Source organism: Nerophis ophidion, linkage group LG08 (genome assembly GCF_033978795.1).
Source record: "Nerophis ophidion isolate RoL-2023_Sa linkage group LG08, RoL_Noph_v1.0, whole genome shotgun sequence".
Lineage (NCBI taxonomy): Eukaryota > Metazoa > Chordata > Actinopteri > Syngnathiformes > Syngnathidae > Nerophis > Nerophis ophidion.
This window is the reverse complement of record NC_084618.1, coordinates 38,820,707-38,842,488: the sequence shown is the minus strand read 5'-3', so window position 1 is coordinate 38,842,488 and position 21,782 is coordinate 38,820,707. Positions and strand designations below refer to the sequence as shown.

General features: G+C 40.3%; 1 protein-coding gene across 3 annotated transcripts in view; it reads left to right on the top strand.

Annotated features, from left to right (window-relative positions):
- Window positions 1–21,782, top strand: part of LOC133557776 (solute carrier family 45 member 4) — a 106,350-nt gene that overhangs the window by 27,003 nt on the left and 57,565 nt on the right. The gene's annotated exons all lie outside the window — the stretch shown is intronic.

The following is a 21,782-nucleotide window of genomic DNA, read 5'->3' as shown; positions in this document are numbered from 1 at the left end:
TTCTTCCTTCCTTCATTTGTTACCAGATTCGCACCTTTTTCTCTCGTATTACCACGCACACACACACCACAATCGAGGGCGTAAACGTATGTGACGTATGTAAGAAGGTGCGCTTGCTGTCTGTGAGAAGGAGAGACAACAAAGAGTGGGAAGAGCCTGTAGTGTAATGCCAGGAGCTAAAAGCAACTGCGTGAGAACGTACACTGGAATATCACGATATAGTCAGGTCACATTCTATATCGCACGGAGACAAACCCACGATATATCGCGTAAATCGATATATCGCCCAGCTCTAGTTCCAGGTGTTGGTGTAAGGCATTGCTTGACGAATAAAGGAATTCATCTTTTACACAAGTCTTTTCGTGTAAAAAGACTAGCGGTTAGCCAGACTTGCACCAAGCTCAAGAAAACTGCTGCTAACTAATTTATGATGAGGTTTGCTAGAAACCAAAACATAACTAAACACAACAATGGAGATAACCAAAAGACATTTGCAATACTGACCGCTGTTTGCTATTTAGTTTCAGGCCACTTAAAGTAAGCAATTGTATGTGTCATGACAAAACTATTAAGAATGTTTATAAGTCAAAAACAAAATGTGGTATTATTTGCCACCGCTGACTGTAGTAGACATTGTTTTGCTAAAAGACGAAAAAAAAACAAGCTTCTCAGTTTCTAGAAAGTTCTGATGGTCAGGAGGACAGAAATGCATCTTGGTCAATTGTGTTTTTTCAGCCAATAGCATTATTACACAAATGTGAGGTGCAAAAAACAATTTTGCTTTATAGGAACTATGTTTTTCAACTAATTTAGATCAAATTTGACATACATGTAATTGGGCAGCACGATGGAAAAGGGGTTAGTTCATCTGCCTCACAGTACGAAGGTCCTGGTAGTCCTAAATTCAATCTTCGATCTTTCTGTGTGGAGTTTGCATGTTCTCTCCGTGACTGCGTGGATTCCCTCCGGGTTCTCCAGCTTCCTCGCACCTCCAAAGACATGCACCTGGAGATAGGTTGATTGGCAACACTAAATGGTCCCTAGTGTGTGAATATGAGTGTGAATGTTGTCTGTCTATCTGTGTTGGCCCTGTGATGAGGTGGCGACTTGTCCAGGGTGTACTCCGCCTTCCGCCCGAATGGAGCTGACATAGGCTCAAGCGACCCCCCGCCAGCCCAAAAGGGACAAGCAGTAGAAAATGGATGGATACATGTATTTGTCGGTCTCCTAAGGGTGTGTACCAAAAAATGTGGCGATTCAGCCAAACACACTAAACTAACAGTAAGTAGGTAATTTTTTGAGATTTTGGGGAAATTTTAAGTTAATTCCATTTACGGAAGTCAAAGTTTGTAGTTTGGTAACAGCAATATTTTGGAAAAATATTATCACAGGGAACACAGTATATGTGCATATTTGTGCTGCTGTTTACCGTTTTGTGCGCAACAAATCAGGAGTAGTACTTCAAAGACTAGTTGACATAATCGACAATGTTGATTATACAAAAATCATGGACAAAGATTTGTTATTGTCGACTATCCATCCATCCATCCATCCATCCATCCATTTCCACCGCTTATTCCCTTTGGGGTCACGGGGGGCGCTGGTGCCTATCTCAGCTACAATCGGGCAGAAGGCGGGGTACACCCTGGACAAGTCGCCACATCATCGCAGGGCCAACACAGATAGACAGACAACATTCACACTAGTCTCTTATTAACATTTTATTTGATAGACCACCAGTATATTTATGTTTACACTTGTATTATTTTAGATAAATAACAACCCTAAAGGTTGTTGATAAAAATACTTTTTGCATCTAACATCAAGTTTACGGGACCATCTTGCACTTTAAGTTTGTTGACATATTTTTCATATACATCTTCTGTACTTTGTAATGAATTTAAAAAAATAAAAAAATAAAGAAGAAAAATGAAATACAATTTGTATATCAGCAATGTATGTTTCTTTTGTTTCAATTGAATTTAATGGGTTATTCTTGTATAGCGTTTTCTACCTTCTTTTTTTTTAAGGAACTCAAAGCGCTTTGACACTATTTCCACATTCATCCATTCACACACACATTCACACACTGATGGCGGGAGCTGCCATGCAAGGCGCTAACCAGAACCGATCAGGAGCAAGGGTGAAGTGTCTTGCTCAAAGACACAACGGACCTGACTAGGATGGTAGAAGGTGGATGGGCATTAATAATCACAGTTGCTACCAAACCATTGCTGAACGTATCTGTTATCCGATATACTCCGCCATTGTTGTTTGTCATTCCCTGCTTGTTGTTGGTGCGATAGTAGCATTTATGCTAGCGGCTGCTTTAAAAATGTGTTTTGCTTTTAGTTGATGTTTTAAAATTGTGTTGCGATGACAGAAAAGGAGCGTGTATTCAAAATAAATTAACATGACAGCCCTCATTTATTTATCAATTTTTTTCAAAATATAGCTTTTATATAAAATTTTATTTAGGCAATAGTATTGACAAATTTGGTTTTATTATTATTTTATTATTATATAATTTTGTTTTAAAGTCACCCCAATATATTTAAGGGCAAGAGAAAAATAGCAGAAATCAAAGAGTTGTTTCTGTTGCAAGAGCTTAATAATAAAGTTTTTGTGTAATCCTGCTTACAAACAAACAATGTATGAATGGAAACAACACAGACCACAGCCCCCTGCTGGTGTGGAGTGTTGAGTGCTGATCCTGTTTAGAGCTCAATTTTAACAACAGACACTCAAGTTAGACTTGTTTGGGAGTCATGGTTGACATAGTATGTGAACAGCAGGTATGTTATGTCATTTTTTTTAGCTGGCAGTGTTGTGAAAATCTACCCGTTATACGAGTACAGGATTTGTCATTGACGCGAGCGCACGTTGAAACGCATGTCTCCACTTACTGCACTGCAGACGCACTGCACCCAAATGCATCACTCTCTCTTATCTCGCCCTCTCTGTTTCTCTCTGCCATCCATCTGCTTCCCACTGCTGGAAATATACAGTCCATGTTTTTCCATGGGAGAATCACAAAACAGAATGAGAATGTTGTTTTGCATGCAGGGCAAAAAGGCAAAGCCAGCTATGGCGTTTATTTGGCTCTCCGTTCTCAAAACGTCCTACAGAGCGGATAATACGGACGGAACACTCTCTGTGCTTTAGTCACGTGTCTTACAAGCGGGAAACAATAACGACTCAAAGGGTAATATGTCACTGACTTTTACTCTCAGACATATTTTGCCCGGTAACAAGGAATGTCGGTCTACGGTCGTTTATAAGTGGAGCTTGCCAAGTTACGATTTGAAACTCTTCTGGCCAGATGTGGGTTGCGTTTCCACCGCAGGGATGCAAGCTGCATAAAAAGTACACATCAGCAAACCGATAAATCAACAACAAAGAACCACAATGCAGACTACAAAGTACTGCGGCTAGTATGTTTGAGTGTACATGGCAGAAATTGACAAAAACACAGTCCACAGTCTCCACATTGCTGCACTTTGATTCGATTTTGCTGCTCCTCTTGGTCTCCTTTTGAATGACACAACAATTTTTTTTTTCTTAATGTCCGTTGACGAAATAAATAGAGGCACCGTATTGCAGGCCTCTTGACCAACAGAATTTTCTAGAAATGGTCCAATTTAGTTTTTGTTGCCCTAAGTCTCCTTTTGGGTAAAGCACCTCCCTTTTATGTTTTATTAACATTATTTGAAACAAAGTAAGTAGGGCCGCTGTATTTCAGGCCTCTTGACCAACACAAGCTTCTAGAATTGGTCCGATTGTTTTGCTGCCTTCATTCTCCTTTTAAGTAAAGCGCCTCCTTTTCTGTTTGCATCGTTCCAAACAAAATAAGTAGATGTACTGTGATTCAGCCGTTTAGACCACCTTCAGTACTAGCTGATTTATTGCTGACCTTATGAACAAACCACATTTTTTAAATTTCGTTTTCTAGACAGTCAAAACACTTCCACATTGGATTGTGCTAAAAATGTTAATTTCCCCTCGGGGATTATTAAAGTATTTCTGATTCTGATTAACATTATGATGTAAGCTACATTTGTTGCCAGAACTGCCTTGGGGTAGACTGACGGAAGCGTGACTGCCCATTTGCGCGTACGGCCCCTCCAACCACCACCAAACGTTCATTCACATTCATACACCAGTGTGAATGGCACTAGGGTAATAATGGGTGAAGTGTGTTGCACAAGGACACAATGTGACTGGTATGGTGGAATTGGACCTGCAACTTTGAAGTTGCTGGCACTGCCACTCTAGCATTTGAGCCAGGCCGTTTGTTTTCTTGGCAATAGGTAGAAGTAGGCCCGGGCGATATGGACCAAAACTATATTCACCGATATTATATATCAAACAAAAAATGCAAAGTACCTAAGGTTGCCGAAGTGTTTTATGGCTTTTATGACCACTGTTGAGAGTGCTCAGATAACATATTGTTGTAAGTAATAACTTAACGTGTTGCTCATTCTTAAAAAGTCATAAGTTAGCAGTTTTCAATGATGGTGTTCATTATCATTAGGTTTATAGACTCACGCTTGTGCTTAGGGACAGATGGAGCTTCTACTCGCTCACTGCGGTAAATGCCGCTGGCTGATAAGTTTAAAACTACTTTTTAGCCACCCAGCTACTACACTAAGTTAGTCTGCATGGGCTATTACGTAAGCCAATTTCAAGCTGAGGAGTAGCTAAAAATTTGACACACCAGCAGAGAGGAGCTATCGCTAACTGCTGTGCTAGGTTGCCAACAGACCTGAACAACATAACCAGATTAATTTCTTGATAAATTTGATACAAGGAGAGATATAGGTTCTCAAGCAAATCGGTGCATAAGTATATGAAGCTGTATTCACCAGTGACGTGTGGTGAGGTTTATAGCTGGTGAGGCACTGACGTAATCAGAATCAGATTTACAAATATACAGTATGCGCTCTGCGTGGATTATTTGCCATTTGATTGGCAGTCGTTTACAGGTTATGTTTAATTTCTGCATTCTTTACAAGATGGCGGCGCCCGGACGGGCTGCGACATCGCGGAGCTCCTGCTAAAGATGGAACATTTGACGGAAAAACCGGACAATTCTACAAACTTTATGGCTGGCTCACATCGTGGTCACTCCGTGATAACGTACGACCGCCAGACACTTCTGGATGTGGACATATCGGGCCGTTTTGGACTGATAGACGCGTGCTTGCTAAACGTGTTAACTAGCATGGGAATAATTCGGCGGCTACATCCAGCGGCCTGTGAAGCAGGGGAGTCTAGTAGCAGTGGGGGCCGTCTACGGAGCAGACGCCAGCGGTGTGATCGGAAACGCGGATGCCGAGCGGGGCTAAAAACAAAGCAGAAGGCTAATCCTAATCCCCACAGAACACCACTTCTCTCCCTCCTGAAGCCGGATTTAAATGGAAGATGCGAGACTACTGGTCTGGGTAAGGAGTCAGTTAAATTAGAACAAGTTTTTTCTGCTTTGAGTGTTTCAGAGTTGGACATGTGTTTTACTGAGGTGGCTAACTATGATGCGTGCAGTTTATCAAAGCAACAAACAAACAATTGGAAAATCCCCGTTACTGAGGTGGCTAACCATGATGCGTGCAGTTTATCAAAGCAACAATCAAACAATCGGAAAATTCCCGTCGTATCAATTCCTTGATATGGTCGTAATTATACTAAATGCACTGGGCATAATAAACACAACATTATTAATATTGCTACTACGGATAATTTGATCAAAAATTCCCTGAAACAGCCCACTACCTATAATATAGGTTTTTTAAACATAAGATCATTGTCTCCCAAAACGTTGTTAGTTAATGATATCATCAGAGACAACAATCTTAACGTCATCGGTCTCAGCGAAACCTGGCTTAAACCAAACGACTTTTTTGCGCTAAATGAGGCATGTCCTCCTAACTTTACACATGCGCATATTGCCCGTCCGCTTAAAAGGGGTGGGGGTGTCGCACTAATATACGACGAAAACTTTAACCTTAGTCCTAACATAAATAATAAATATAAATCGTTTGAGGTGCTTACTATGAGGGCTGTCACACCGCTGCCTCTACACCTGGCTGTTATCTACCGCCCCCCAGGGCCCTGTTCGGACTTTATCAATGAATTCTCAGAGTTCGTTGCTGATCTAGTGACACACGCCGATAATATAATCATAATGGGGGACTTTAATATCCATATGAATACCCCATCGGACCCACCGTGCGTAGCGCTCCAGACTATAATTGATAGCTGTGGTCTCACACAAATAATAAATGAACCCACGCATCGCAACGGTAATACGATAGACCTAGTGCTTGTCAGGGGTATCACCGTTTCCAAATATACGATACTCCCGTATACTATTGTCCGATCATTACCTTATAAAATTCGAGGTTCAGACGCATGTTCGTCAAACTAATAATAATAATAACTGCTATAGCAGCCGCAACATTAATACGGCCACAACGACAACTCTTGCTGACCTACTGCCCTCGGTAATGGCACCATTCCCAAAATATGTGGGCTCTATTGATAACCTCACTAACAACTTTAACGACGCCCTGCGCGAAACCATTGATAACGGAGCACCGCTAAAGTTAAAAAAGGCTCCAAAAAAGCGCACCCCGTGGTTTACAGAAGAAACTAGAGCTCAGAAATTATTATGTAGAAAGCTGGAACGCAAATAGCGCACGACTAAACTTAAGGTGCACCATCAAGCATGGAGTGATAGTTTAATAACTTATAAACGCATGCTTACCTTAGCTTAAGCTAAATATTACTCAAATCTCATCCACCGTAATAAAAACGATCCTAAATTTTTGTTTAGTACAGTAGCATCGCTAACCCAGTCCTTCCAGTAGCTCCACCCACTCAGCTGATGACTTTATGCAATTCTTTAGTAAGAAAATTGAAGTCATTAGAAAGGAGATTAAAGACAATGCGTCCCAGCTACAACTGGGTTCTATTAACACTGATACGATGGTATATACGGCGGATACTGCCCTCCAAAATAGTTTCTCTCGTTTTGAGGAAATAACATTAGAGGAATTGTTACAACGTGCAAATGGAATAAAACAAACAACATGTTTACTTGACCCTCTTCCTGGGAAACTGATCAAGGAGCTCTTTGTATTATTAGGTCCATCAGTGCTAAATATTATAAACTTATCACTTTCCTCGGGCACTGTTCCCCTAACATTCAAAAAAGCGGTTATTCATCCTCTTCTTAAAAGACCTAACGTCGATCCTGACCTCATGGTAAACTACCGACCGGTGTCTCACCTTCCCTTTATTTCAAAAATCCTCGAAAAAATTGTTGCGGAGCAGTTAAATGAACACTTAGCGTCTAACAATCTATGTGAAACCTTTCAATCCGGTTTCAGGGCAAATCACTCCACGGAGACAGCCCTCGCAAAAATGACTAATGATCTATTGCTAACGATGGATTCTGATGCGTCATCTATGTTGCTGCTCCTCGATCTTAGCGCTGCTTTCGATACTGTCGATCATAATATTTTATTAGAACGTATCAAAACACGAATTAGTATGTCGGACTTAGCCCTGTCTTGGTTTAACTCTTATCTTACTGATACGATGCAGTGTGTCTCCCATAACAATGTGACCTCGGACTACGTTAAGGTAACGTGTGGAGTTCTCCAGGGTTCGGTCCTTGGCCCTGCACTCTTCAGCATCTACATGCTGCCGCTAGGTGACATCATACGCAAATACGGTGTTAGCTTTCACTGTTATGCTGATGACACCCAACTCTACATGCCCCTAAAGCTGACCAACACGCCGGATTGTAGTCAGCTGGAGGCGTGTCTTAATGAAATTAAACAATGGATGTCCGCAAACTTTTTGCAACTCAACGCCAAAAAAACGGAAATGCTGATTATCGGTCCTGCTAGACACCGAACTCTATTTAATAATACAACTCTAACATTTGACAACCAAACAATTAAACAAGGCGACACGGTAAAGAATCTGGGTATTATCTTCGACCCAACTCTCTCCTTTGAGGCACACATTAGAGATGTGACTTTAAGGTTTTACTACTTACGTATAAAATACTACACGGTCTAGCTCCAGCATATCTTGCCGATTGTATTGTACCATATGTCCCGGCAAGAAATCTGCGTTTAAAGGACTCCGGCTTATTAGTGATTCCCAAAGCCCAAAAAAATTCTGCGGGCTATAGAGCGTTTTCCGTTCGGGCTCCAGTACTCTGGAATGCCCTCCCGGTAACAGTTCGAGATACCACCTCAGTAGAAGCATTTAAGTCTCACCTTAAAACTCATTTGTATACTCTAGCCTTTAAATAGACTCCCTTTTTAGACCAGTTGATCTGCCGTTTCATTATTTTTCTTCTATGTCCCACTCTCCCTTGTGGAGGGGGTCCGGTCCGATCCGGTGGCCATGTACTGCTTGCCTGTGTATCGGCTGGGGATATCTCTGCGCTGCTGATCCGCCTCCGCTTGGGATGGTTTCCTGCTTGCTCCGCTGTGAACGGGGCTCTCGCTGCTGTGTTGGATCCGCTTTGGACTGGACTCTCGCGACTGTGTTGGATCCATTATGGATTGAACTTTCACAGTATCATGTTAGACCCGCTCTACATCCATTGCTTTCCTCCTCTCCAAGGTTCTCATAGTCATCATTGTCACCGGCGTCCCACTGGGTCATTATTGTCACCGATGTCCCACTGGGTTTGAGTTTTCCTTGCCCTTATGTGGGCCTACCGAGGATGTCGTAGTGGTTTGTGCAGCCCTTTGAGACACTAGTGATTTAGGGCTATATAAGTAAACATTGATTGATTGATTGACATACAAACTGTTGCTCACAAAATGTGCATTTCATTAAAAACGAAACAAAAAAATAGCCGCCACTTTCTGGTAAAAGTCCTCTTTCACTTCATTCACTTTTAAAAGTCTCATAAGAGTTCAACAGAGTTGCCACGATTAGCAGAGCTTCTCCTCTCATCATTTCCACGAAATGCGAGCTGCTGTTTGACGAGGAAGCAGGTCGCATTGATGACATCTTTTAAAATCTCTCTGTTCTCTTTTACCTTAGCATTGTGGACACTGATGTTGATTCGCCACTGTTCATCCAAAGCCAAGTCTATCCTCGTCATCCCGAACGTTTTTAGTGCACTATAGCTTTGATTATGAGCGGCCGACCGCTTATGTTTGGTGAGGCTTCTTTGCAAATTCTTTTGGTCACAAAATCCCATTTAAGTCCACACAGTTCCACAGGTTGAAAAAAGAAGGCAAGGAAAGCAGAAAAGCCGGTTTCTTGCAGAACATCCACAAAGACCTCTTTTCACGTATACCACTCCGTTTGGAAAGAGCGAGTAAGTTTCCATCCTGCTGATTGAAACAAACCATTCAGCTCCGCCGTTGGTCTTCCTTTAGTAATTATCTCCTGCATCGCTTGAAAGTCCACTTTAGAAAACTGTTTAAGTGCGGAAATGTAGTCATCCATGTTGAAAGTCGGGGTGCACTAGACGGAAAAAATAAGGCGCTGCGGTACTTACCTGCTGAGGCCACCGCATGTCTGGGATCATGAGCGCCCCCGCCCCTATCGTGAAGGAAAGAAAATTGTTTGGCTCAGCTCAGACTTTTTTCTCTGCCATTTTGATGGCTCAACCAACACACAACATGTTACTCACTGCGGCACTTGACTCGCTTACGCCTCCATATGTCTCTGATCATGTTTGCCTCAACTCAGAATTTTTTGTCTGCAACACACCTGACAAGAATATTCTGGTATTAACTTTAATACCAGTATATTGCCCAGCCCTGGTTGGAAGACAAATTAATAAATGATATGTATTTTAAATCCTTGTAGAATCAGTCCATTACAGTCCAATGTATTGCTGCTGCGAGTCTAAGTAAATTACCTAATTTTCTGTTATATGAAAATCATTTAAAACAATATATAGAGGAGCTGTATTTTAGACCCCTAGACCAACAGAAGCGTCTAGAAAACCTTCAGTACGGGCTGATTTATTGCAGCCTTCAGGCTATTTAAAAAAAAAACATCCTTTTATGTTTTCTCTGCATGAGTCAGAAGACAAATGACTTAATTTGTATTTTAGGCCTCTTGACCAATAGATTCTTGTATAAATGGTCCACTACAGTCCAATCTATTGCTGCCATCAGTTTCCTCTTTAATAAAGGTCCTCTGCTAGCCAACCGATGTATGTACAGTGGACCCTTGTGGTTCTTGTTGCATTCAGTGCTGTGTGGTGTTCTCAGCATCACTCTTAGGCCCTGTTTACATTAAGCTGGATAAGGTTATCCAGAGTAAATTACACCTGACCTTATTCGAGTCCTCACACAATAATGCCACCGTTTAAAACCCCCGGCTCCCTCCGTCCGCCAGCGCAACACGACCTAGTAGGCATGCGCGGCAAATGCGCACGTCATAGTCATCTCCAGTGTTGCTTTGTGTGCAAGTTCTTAAATGTAACTTATCTGAACAATATCCAGTGTTGTGGTATTTCAATTAACTGGAATCCAGTGTACTGTGGGGCCCTATTCTAGTGAATCACACCTGAGTCATCATAAATTAGTCAAATCTTTATTAGACACAAACAATGTGATGAAGAACCTTTTATCAAATCAAACTAGGGATCTAGATATCTGGTCAGGACACTTCTCACTTTTTTTCCTTCACTTTCATTGTCCATTTGTTTTTGGTGACTTTATATACTCTGGACCTAGACATTGAGTCAGCGACATACATGGCGGATAATAACTGATACCGTCTGCTTTACCAGTCCAAATACATTCGCCGATTTCCTCGACGGCCAGGTAATACAAAGCACACGCTACCATTTTTATCACATCCACGGAAGCTCACATTCTCGTTGTCTCTCCTTCGACAAATGGACAAAGTTTTTCGCTAAGTAGAATCACAGCTGACACAGCTGGACATTTGATAGTTATCTTGCCGTCTGAGAAGTGTGGTATCCCAAATAGCTGCAATCGCTTTTTCTTAAGGTATTCATGTGTGATTTCCACGAACGTCTGTACATGAACAAAAATGAGAAACACGACATGTCTAGATGACTCGCCTCCATATTTCCAATGGTTAGCTTCGAGTTACAAAACCACTTTATAATGAAGCTGGCTGTGGCGCGGTCTTTCTGACGTCACTTCCTGTGTGGGGGCGGTCTTTCTGGCGCCAATTCCTGTGTGGGGCGTGGTCTTTCTGGCATCACTTCCTCTCCGAACTCTGTTTGTAAACGATCAATGAGTCCATACAAAGCTATTTGCCGGAGATTCAAGAAATACACGGCGCACTTAGCCGTGTAAAAATTTGTCCGAGGAGGGGGACCTTAAACGCTGGTTTAGTGTGGATTGAAACGGGGCTTAGGCTAAATAATTATTTGTTTAAGAGGTTAAACAACTTAGTGTAGACATGGCCTTAAACAATGGACAACTGTTTGAAAGGTTTCCAAAAATAGTACTGTACACAATGTACTCACAGGGTTGGAGTGTCTTGACCCCTTTTCATTAGACAGCCTCTTCTCATTAGTGTGTGAACCAAATAGACTCCTTGGTCGTTATTATCAGATTATCAGTATACTATCTGTGACACAATGTCCGTTGTGTCTTTGAGGAAGACACTTCACCCTTGCTCCTGATGGGTCCTGGTTAGCACCTTGCATGGCAGTTCCCGCCATCAGTGTGTGAATGTGTGTGTGAATAGGTGAATGAGGAAATAGTGTCAAAGCGCTTTGAGTTCCTTAAAAAAAAGGTAGAAAAGCGCTATATATAACCCATTTACCATTTACACTGAAATCTTATACCCCCCAGTAGCAATTTATAAAATCCCATTATCTCACAATTTCTCTTGTTTATCCAGCTTATATGTTCCACCTGAATCAACGGGGGCAGTAGAAACTGTCAATCAACAGTAGACGGGGTTCAGCGGTGGCCTAGCAGCAGACATGCACAAGGCCCAGCTGGGTGTGTGAACTTGATCCCGAGTTCTTCACCCTTGTAATCTATACACAGCTCTCAATGGGTCAGAGCTGTGTTATGCATCAACAGAGGCTCACATGCTCACAGCTCCATTTACGATGATAAAAATTCAGGTAGATCCACAAAGTAGCTTCAATGGGGTATTGATTCTCTTTACTGTTCTGTCCTTTGACCTTCAGTCTGGATTAGGGATGAACTCACTGCATATGTTCTAAGAAGAGCTAAATAGAAATACCTCTTACAGAATCCAGGACAGCAGTATATATATAATGTGTTTCTTTGGTGCTTGCTGATTGCTATGCTGGTCCAAAAAAGTTTATCAGGAAGCAAGGGCAGAAGAAGAAACCAAATAAAGGTGTGAGTTTTCTCTCTCACTTTTGCTATTTAGATTTTATATACCATATTAATGTAGTTTTCACCACTTTTGAATAAGTCTCACAGGTCCACCAATGTTGGACATTAAGGAGTTAGCAACACTGGCATAGGAATGAGAGCTGCAGTGTGATTATTACAGTACACTTGCGTCATGCTTTGCTGAAGACAAACAAGGTGATCAAACTGACAAATGACTGATACTAGGTGCAGCTCCAGACGTTATCTTAAGATATGTAGCAAAGCCTGCTTAAAAAAGAAGTGGTTGGGTGTTACACAGGGTATGCAGGCTCTTTTGGTTCAGTGCGGGTCATGGCAGTATGTTTACAAGGAAGAAGGTTTATCCTTCATGACATTATGAAAAGCCACAAATTCATAAGTGAAGACATCTGGGCCCATAAACATGATCAAGGGACAAATTTTTTTTCAGCATATCATTAAAAGCACATTTAAGGCACAATTTTCGTCTATTATTGATTGAAAATAGTAGTTTTAGTGTGAACAAAGCTAATCCAGATTCAGACTGGGTTCATTCCCCACACAAGGTTTTTTGGACCTTGGCGAAGGTCAGCACTTTACTGACTGATGAAGTAGCAGGCGAGCTTGTCCTGATTCGGCAGATGTCCTTGGTGTCACAGGTAATCTGGTCAGCGGCACAAGAGTTAACGCTCACTGAAATAGACTGTTAGGGGCAAGGCCCTGAATGTCTTGTGTGTATATTTACAGATGGTGAAAGCTGGGTTGTGCCTAAGAGACACAGAAGACGTCTCCATCCTTATTTGTACCCTGCCATAATCTTTTAAAGGCCTCTCATTCGCTGCTTTTTTATTTTCCTGCAACCTCTCAGCTCTCATTTCCTTCATAATCCACCCTACTTGTACTCACAGGTGAGAGGGTTCTTTGTCAATGTCGCCGCCGCCCCCTCCTTTAACCCAGAAAATCTGAGGTCTAATTCCACATTAGCTGAGCTCATGTTACACACAAAACAAAGACACAATTGGAGTAGTGGCAGATACAACGAGAGCTGCGATCAGATAACAGTAATACAGTGCTGTCCAGATAAAAGGCCAAGAGAGAGACAAGATGCTTTGAATCATCTAAGGGTAACATCAGCTTTACTCTTTATTAGCACGTTTGTTAATCTTCTTCTGTGTCATGTATGCTTGATAAAACCAACTTTTGGATTTTGCACAACCTAGTAAAACCGACATACAATAGTTTTTGGAATCTGAGGTTTTTAACAACCTACTGCAAAACATCTCCTTTTTGACATGAATTTTTTACTGTTTTTAGGAACCTACTGCCTATTGCTTGTATTCCGACATGGGACTTCTTCCTGGAATTGAAAACCAGTGGTGGTCAACCAAGCTAAGATGGCTGTTGTACAGCAAGGAGTGCTCGAACTATCCGACTATCTTTTCATGCAAAAATGTAAATATAAACGGAATACAATGTAAATATAAACGGAATACAATGATTTGCAAATCCTTTTCAACCCATATTTATTTGAATGCACTACAAAGACAATATATTTGATGTTCAAACTCCTAAACTTTATTTTTTTTTGCAAATAATAATTAACTTAGAATTTCATGGCTGCAACACGTGCCAAATAGTTGGGAAAGGGCATGTTCACCACTGTGTTACATCACATTTTCTTTTAACAACACTCAATAAACTTTTGGGAACTGAGGAAACTAATTGTTGAAGCTTTGAAAGTGGAATTCTTTCCCATTCTTGTTTTATGTAGAGCTTTAGTCGTTCAACAGTCCGGGGTAAATGGTAAATGAGTTGTACTTGTATAGCGCTTTTCTACCCCTTTTTAAGAAGCCCAAAGCGCTTTGACAGTATTTCCACATTCGCCCATTCACACACTGACGGCGGGGTCTCCGTTGTCGTATTTTACAATTAATAATGCGCCACACATTTTCGATGGGAGTTTGATTGATTGATTGATTGATACTTTTATTAGTAGATTGCACAGTACAGTACATATTCCGTACAATTGACCACTAAATGGTAACACCCAAATAAGTTTTTCAACTTGTTTAAGTCGGGGTCCACGTTAATCAATTCATGGTAAGACATGTCTGGACTGCAGGCGTGCCAGGAAAGTACCCACACTCTTTTACTACGAAGCCACACTGTTGTAACACGTGGCTTGGCATTGTTTTGCTGAAATAAGCAGGGGCGTCCATGATAACGTTGCTTAGATGACAACATATGTTGCTCCAAAACCTGTATGGACCATTCAGCATTAATGGTGCCTTCACAGATGTGTAAGTTACCCATGCCTTGGGCACTAATGCACCCCCATACCATCACAGATGCTGGCTTTTGAACTTTGCGCCTAAAACAATCCGGATGGTTATTTTCCTCTTTGTTCCGGAGGACACCACGTCCCCAGTTTCCAAATATAATTTGAAATGTGAACTCGTCAGACCACAGAACACTTTTCCACTTTGCATCATTCCATCTTAGATGAGCTCGGGCCCAGCGAAGCCGGCGGCGTTCCTGGGTGTTGTTAATAAATGGCTTTCGCTTTGCATAGTAGAGTTTTAACATGCACTTACAGATGTAGCGACCAACTATAGTTACTGACAGTGGTTTTATGAAGTGTTCCTGAGCCCATGTAGTGATATCCTTTATACACTGATGTCGGTTTTTGATGCAGTACCGCCTGAGGGATCAAAGGTCTGTAATATCATGGCTTACTTGCAGTGATTTTCTCCAGATTCTCTGAACCTTTTGATGATTTTATGGAGAGTAGATGGTAAAATCCCTAAATTCCTTGCAATAGCTCGTTGAGAAATGTTGTTCTAAAACTGTTCGACAATTTGCTTACAAATTGGTGACCCTCGTCCCATCCTTGTTTGTGAATTACTTAGCATTTAATGGAAGCTGCTTTTATACCCAATCATGGCCCCCAACTGTTCCCAATTAGCCTGCACATCTGTGGGATGTTCCAAATAAGTGTTTGATGAGCATTCCTCATCTTTATCAGTATTTATTGCCACCTTTTCCAACTTCTTTGTCACATGTTGCTGGCATCAAATTCTAAAGTTAATGATTATTTGCAAAAAAAAAAATGTTTATCAGTTTCAACATTAAATATGTTGTCTTTGTAGCATATTCAACTGAATAGGGGTTGAAAATGATTTGCAAATCATTGTATTCCATTTATATTTACATCTGACACAATTTCCAAACTCATGGAAACGGGGTTTGAACTTAAATGCATTCACCGACTTTGCTGTCGAATGTGAGCTGCATGCTTTTCTCTGCGTTGTTTTGTAAAATCTTTCACCTTTCCGACATTTTTGATTACCTCTGGAGAAACTCTGAAGAAACATTCATCCTTCGCAATTTGAACGATTCATAAAGCAGAAAAGGCATTTTTTCTTCAAAAAACATTGACAACAGAGCTAGCTTGAACACCACGCATATTTAATGGTAGGGACGTGAGCCGTACGTGACTCCAGTAAAATACAAGCAACATGACAGGAGTGTGCTGCTGTATTTTAAGAACCTTCTGCATAGCACTCATTAACCGAAGTGCTCTGATGTCATTTAGGAATGTACTGCCAACAACAACGCTAGCCAAAGATCCTCAATATAACAGGAGTGTTTTGCTGTTTTGGGGGAATCTACGGCAAACACGCAGTCAACGATCTTCAATATAACAGGAATGTTTTGCTGTTGCCTATATGACATGAGTGTCTACTGCAAAAAACGCTCAACAAAAGTGCGCTGATGTTTTTAGGAAGTTGCAAAAACGCAACTCAAATATCTTTGATATATGACAAGTGTGTTCTGCTGTTTTTCAGGGCCATCTCAAAAACATGAAGTAAGGCAAAGATCTTTTATGACAGGAGAGTGAAAGAGCGAGATCTGTTATGTAATCCACTTCAGTCTGTGGGGTCAGATCCGCGCGTGTTTATGAAATATTAATCAGGGCTTCATGAATGTTAATGGCAATGTGAGAGCCCTGAGAGCAGTCGAGGAGTGAAGACCCAGTGAAAGTGCGAAGAATGTGGTGTCACTGGTTTTTATTGTTAGTCCATACAGCCACTGCTGTAGCGTAGGTGTTATATACTCAAGATCACCAAAAAACATGTGATTTGTTTATTTTTATGTTTTATATATATATGTATATACATATATATATATATATATATATATATATATATATATATATATATATATATATATATATATATATATATATATATATATATATATATATATATATATATATATATATATATATATATATATATATATATATATATATACATATATATATATATCTATATATATATTAGGGCTGGGCAACGATTACAAATTTTAATCGAAGTTAATCGCACTATTTTTCAGATTAATCGCGATTAACTGCATTGTATACGCAAAGCCCAATAATGAATTCAAAAGTAATGTGTCGTGCACCTTTATTGGAATATTCTCCCACGTGAACAAAAGCGCCAAAACATTTGTTGTGCAAACACAATTTAAATCAGTCCTTGTTAAACAGTAGCAGTTAAATAGCATATTTTATGAAAATCAACTCAAAAAATGTAAATACAAACATTTAACCCTATTGCCACTGCCAGGGTATTTAAGTTATCCTGTTTGTTATGGAAAATAAATATAATCTACATACAAATCTCTGAGCCACAATCATAACATCTGAACAGGCAATTTCTGAGGTAACAGCAGAAACATTTTTTTTATCAGGAATCTTATGTTTAAAAAAACCTATATTATAGGTAGTGGGCTGTTTTAGGGAATTTTTGAGCATATTATCCGTAGTAGCAATATTAATAATGTAGTGTTTATTCTACGTAGTACACTTAAAATAATTATGACCATATCTAGGAATTGATATGATGGGAATTTTCCGATTGTTTGCTTGGTGCTTTGATAAACTGAACGCATCATATACATGGTACTATATTGTGATGTTATGAGCCAGGGAAATAAAGAACTACCCTACCCAGCATGCAACAGGAGTGACGAGCATGCGTGGTAGCCCGGTGTAGGTTGTGTCGCCATGACGGCATCTTCTATGTTGTGATATGCACGCTCTGAAAGCAAACGTTAAGAACTCAGCCAACACTCCTCGTCAGCATTATTCATAAATAGAAAGACAACACATATAGTCCGCTGCTTCACAGGCCGCTGGATGTAGCCGGCAAAGTATTCCTATGCTAGCTAGCCGGTCTAGCAAGCACGCGTCATTCAGTCCAAAACGGCCCGATCTATCCACATTCAGAATTGTCTGGCGGTCGTAAGTGATCCCGGAGTGACCACGCTGTAAGCCAGCCATGAAATTTGCAGAATTGTCCGGTATTTTTGCCAAATGTTCCATCTTTACCAAGAGCCCCTCGAAGCCAAAGCCAATGCCGTCTTGTTAAGAAAAGGCGTTAACAAAATAAAAGCATGTAAACAACATACGCAAATGTGCGATAAAATAATTGTCGGCGTTAATAGATTGATGAGTTAACTCGTAATTAACGCATTAATTTGCCCACCCCTAATAAATATATATATATATATATATATATATATATATATATATATATATATATATATATATATACACATATATACAGTGGGGCAAAAAAGTATTTAGTCAGCCACCGATTGTGCAAGTTCTCCCATTTAAAATGACGACAGTGGTCTGTAATTTGCATCATAGGTACACTTCAACTGTGAAAGACAGAATGTTAAAAAGAAAATCAGGAATTCATATTGTAGAAATTTTAAATAATTTATTTGTAAATTATAGTGGAAAATAAGTATTTGGTCAATAACAAAAATTCAACTCAATACTTTGTAATATAACCTTTGTTGGCAATAACAGAGGTCAAACGATTACTATAGGTCTTTACCAGGTTTGCACACACAGTAGCTGGTATTTTGGCCCATTCCTCTATGCAGATCTTCTCGAGTGCAGTGATGTTTTGGGGCTGTCGCCGAGCAACACGGACTTTCAACTCCCTCCACAGATTTCTATGGGGTTGAGGTCTGGAGACTGGCTAGGCCACTCCAGGACTTTCAAATGCTTCTTACGTAGCCACTCCTTCGTTGGCCCGGGCGGTGTGTTTGGGATCATTGTCATGCTGGAAGACCCAGCCACGTTTCATCTTCAAAGCTCTCAGAGATGGAAGGAAGTTTTAGCTCAAAATCTCACAATACATGGCCCTATTCATTCTTTCCTTAACACGGATCAGTCGTCCTGTCCCCTTAGCAGAAAAGCAGCCCCAAAGCATGATGTTTCCACCCCCATGCTTCACAGTAGGTATGGTGTTCTTGGGTTGCAACTCAGTATTCTTCTTCCTCCAAACACGACAAGTTGAGTTTATACCAAAAAGTTCTATTTTGGTTTCATCTGACCGCATGACATTCTCCCAATCCTCTGCTGTATCATCCATGTGCTCTCTGGCAAACTTCAGACGGGCCTGGACATGCACTAGCTTAAGCAGGGGGACACGTCTGGCACTGCAGGGTTTGATTCCTTGTCAGCGTAGTGTGTTACTGATGGTAACCTTTGTTACTTTGGTCCCAGCTCTCTGCAGGTCATTCACTAGGTCCCCCCGTGTGGTTCTGGGATTTTTGCTCACCGTTCTCATGATTATTTTGACCCCACGGGATAAGATCTTGCGTGGAGCCCCAGATCGAGGGAGATTATCAGTGGTCTTGTATGTCTTCCATTTTCTGATAATTGCTCCCACAGTTGATTTTTTCACACCAAGCTGCTTGCCTATTGTAGATTCACTCTTCCCAGTCTGGTGCAGGTCTACAATTCTTTTCCTGGTGTCCTTCGACAGCTCTTTGGTCTTGGCCATAGTGGAGTTTGGAATCTGACTGTTTGAGGCTGTGGACAGGTGTCTTTTATACAGATAACGAGTTCAAACAAATGCCATTAATACAGGTAACGAGTGGAGGACAGAAGAGCTTCTTAAAGAAAAAGTTATAGGTCTGTGACAGCCCGAGATCTTGCTTGTTTGAAGTGACTAAATACTTATTTTCCACCATAATTTACAAATAAATTATTTTAAATTCCTACAAAGTGAATTCCCGGATTTTTTTTTTCACATTCTGTCTCACAGTTGAAGTGTACCTATGATGAAAATTACAGACCTCTGTCATTTTAAGTGGGAGAACTTGCACAACCGGTGGCTGACTAAATACTTTTTTGCGCCACTGTGTGTATATATTAATATATATATATATGTATATATATGTATATATATATATATATATATATATGTATGTATGTATGTGTATATATATGTGTATGTGTGTGTGTATATATGTGTCTATGTATATGTATGTGTATCTATATATGTATGTATGTGTATTTATATATATGTACAAACCCCGTTTTCATATGAGTTGGGAAATTGTGTTAGATGTAAGTTATAAATGGAATACAATGATTTGCAAATCCTCTTCAACCCATATTCAATTGATTGCACTACAAAGACAAGATATTTGATGTTCAAACTCATAAACTTTATTTTTTTGGGCAAATAATAATTAACTTAGCATTTCATGGCTGCAACATGTGCCAAAGTAGTTAGAAAAGGACATGTTCACCACTGTGTTACATCACCTTTTCATTTAACAACAACCAATAAACATTTGGGAACTGAGGACACTTAATTGTTGAAGCTTTGAAAGTGGAATTCTTTCCCATTCTGGTTTTATGTAGAGCTTCAGTCGTTCAACAGTCCGGGGTCTACGCTGTTGTATTTTACGCTTCATAATGCGCCACACATTTTCGATGCGAGACAGGTCTGGACTGCAGGCGGGCCAGGAAAGTACCCGCACTCTTTTTTTACGAAGCCACGCTGTTGTAACACTTGTCTTGCTGAAATAAGCAGGGGCGTCCATCTGAACGTTGCTTGGATGACAACATTTGTTGCTCTAAAACCTGTATAGACCTTTCAGCATTAATGGTGCCTTCACAGATGTGTAAGTTACCCATGCTTTGGGCACTAATGCACCCCCATACCATCACAGATGCTGGCTTTTGAACTTTGCGCCTAAAACAATCTGTGGTTATTTTCCTCTTTGTTCTGGAGGACACCACGTCCTCTGTTTCCAAATATAATTTGAAATGTGTACTCGTCAGACCACAGAACACTTTTCCACTTTGCATCAGTCCATTTTAAATGAGCTCAGGCCCAGCGAAGCGGGCGGCGTTTCTGGGTGCTGTTGATAAATGGGTTTTGCTTTGCATAGTAGAGTTTTAACTTGCACTTACATATGTAGTGAGCAACTGTAGATACTGACAGTGGTTTTATGAAGTGTTCCTGAGCCCATGTAGTGATATCCTTTATACACTGATGTCGGTTTTTGATGCAGTATCGCCTGAGGGATCAAAAGTCTGTAATATCATCGCTTACGTGCAGTGATTTTTTTCCAGATTCTCTGAACTTTCTGATGATTTTACGGACCGTAAATGGTAAAATCCCTAAATTCCTCGCAATAGCTCGTTGAGAAAAGTTGTTCTGAAACTGTTCGACAATTTGCTTACAAAGTGGTGACCCTCCCCCCATCCTTGTTTGGGAATTACTTAGCATTTCATGGAAGTTGCTTTTATACCCAATCATGGCACCCAACTGTTCCCAATTAGCCTGCACACCTGTGGGATGTTCCATATAAGTGTTTGATGAGCATTCCTCAACTTTATCAGTATTTATTGCCACCTTTCCCAACTTCTTTGTCGCGTGTTGCTGACATCAAATTCTAAAGTTAATGATTATTTGCAACAAAAAAAAATTTTTGATCGGTTTGAACATTAAATATGTTGTGTTTGTAGCATCCATCCATCCATTTTCTACCGCTTATTCCCTTTTGGGGTCGCGGGGGGCGCTGGCGTCTATCTCAGCTAGCATATTCAACTGAATATGGGTTGAAAATGATTTCCAAATCATTGTATTCCGTTTATATTTACATCTAACACAATTTCCCAACTCATATGGAAACGGGGTCTGTACATTACAATCAATTAAGGTCTTGGATATGCAATTATTAACAATTTTAACTATTTCCTCTTGTGTCATGTTCGTTAGGAACATTGAGTTTGGATTTCTACATCTATTGTGTCATTGACAATTGACACTGTTTCTGAAATCCTCTCCTCCAATTTTGGTCCAATATTTACAAAGTAATTATTGAAACTCTCAATTACTTCCTTCGTATTGACATTATTTACGTTTCCGTCTGAGATGTATTGGGGGTAATTCCTCTTAGTGCTATTTTTAATAATTGCTATTAAAGATGCCTCATGTTGCTCTCATTGTTTTTGTTCCTGTCTAAGTTAACTAACAAATATAATGTAATAAGTAAGACCATGCATTTCGCCTTGTATTTTATTATTTTCCTATTCAGGTTCCTGATTGGATA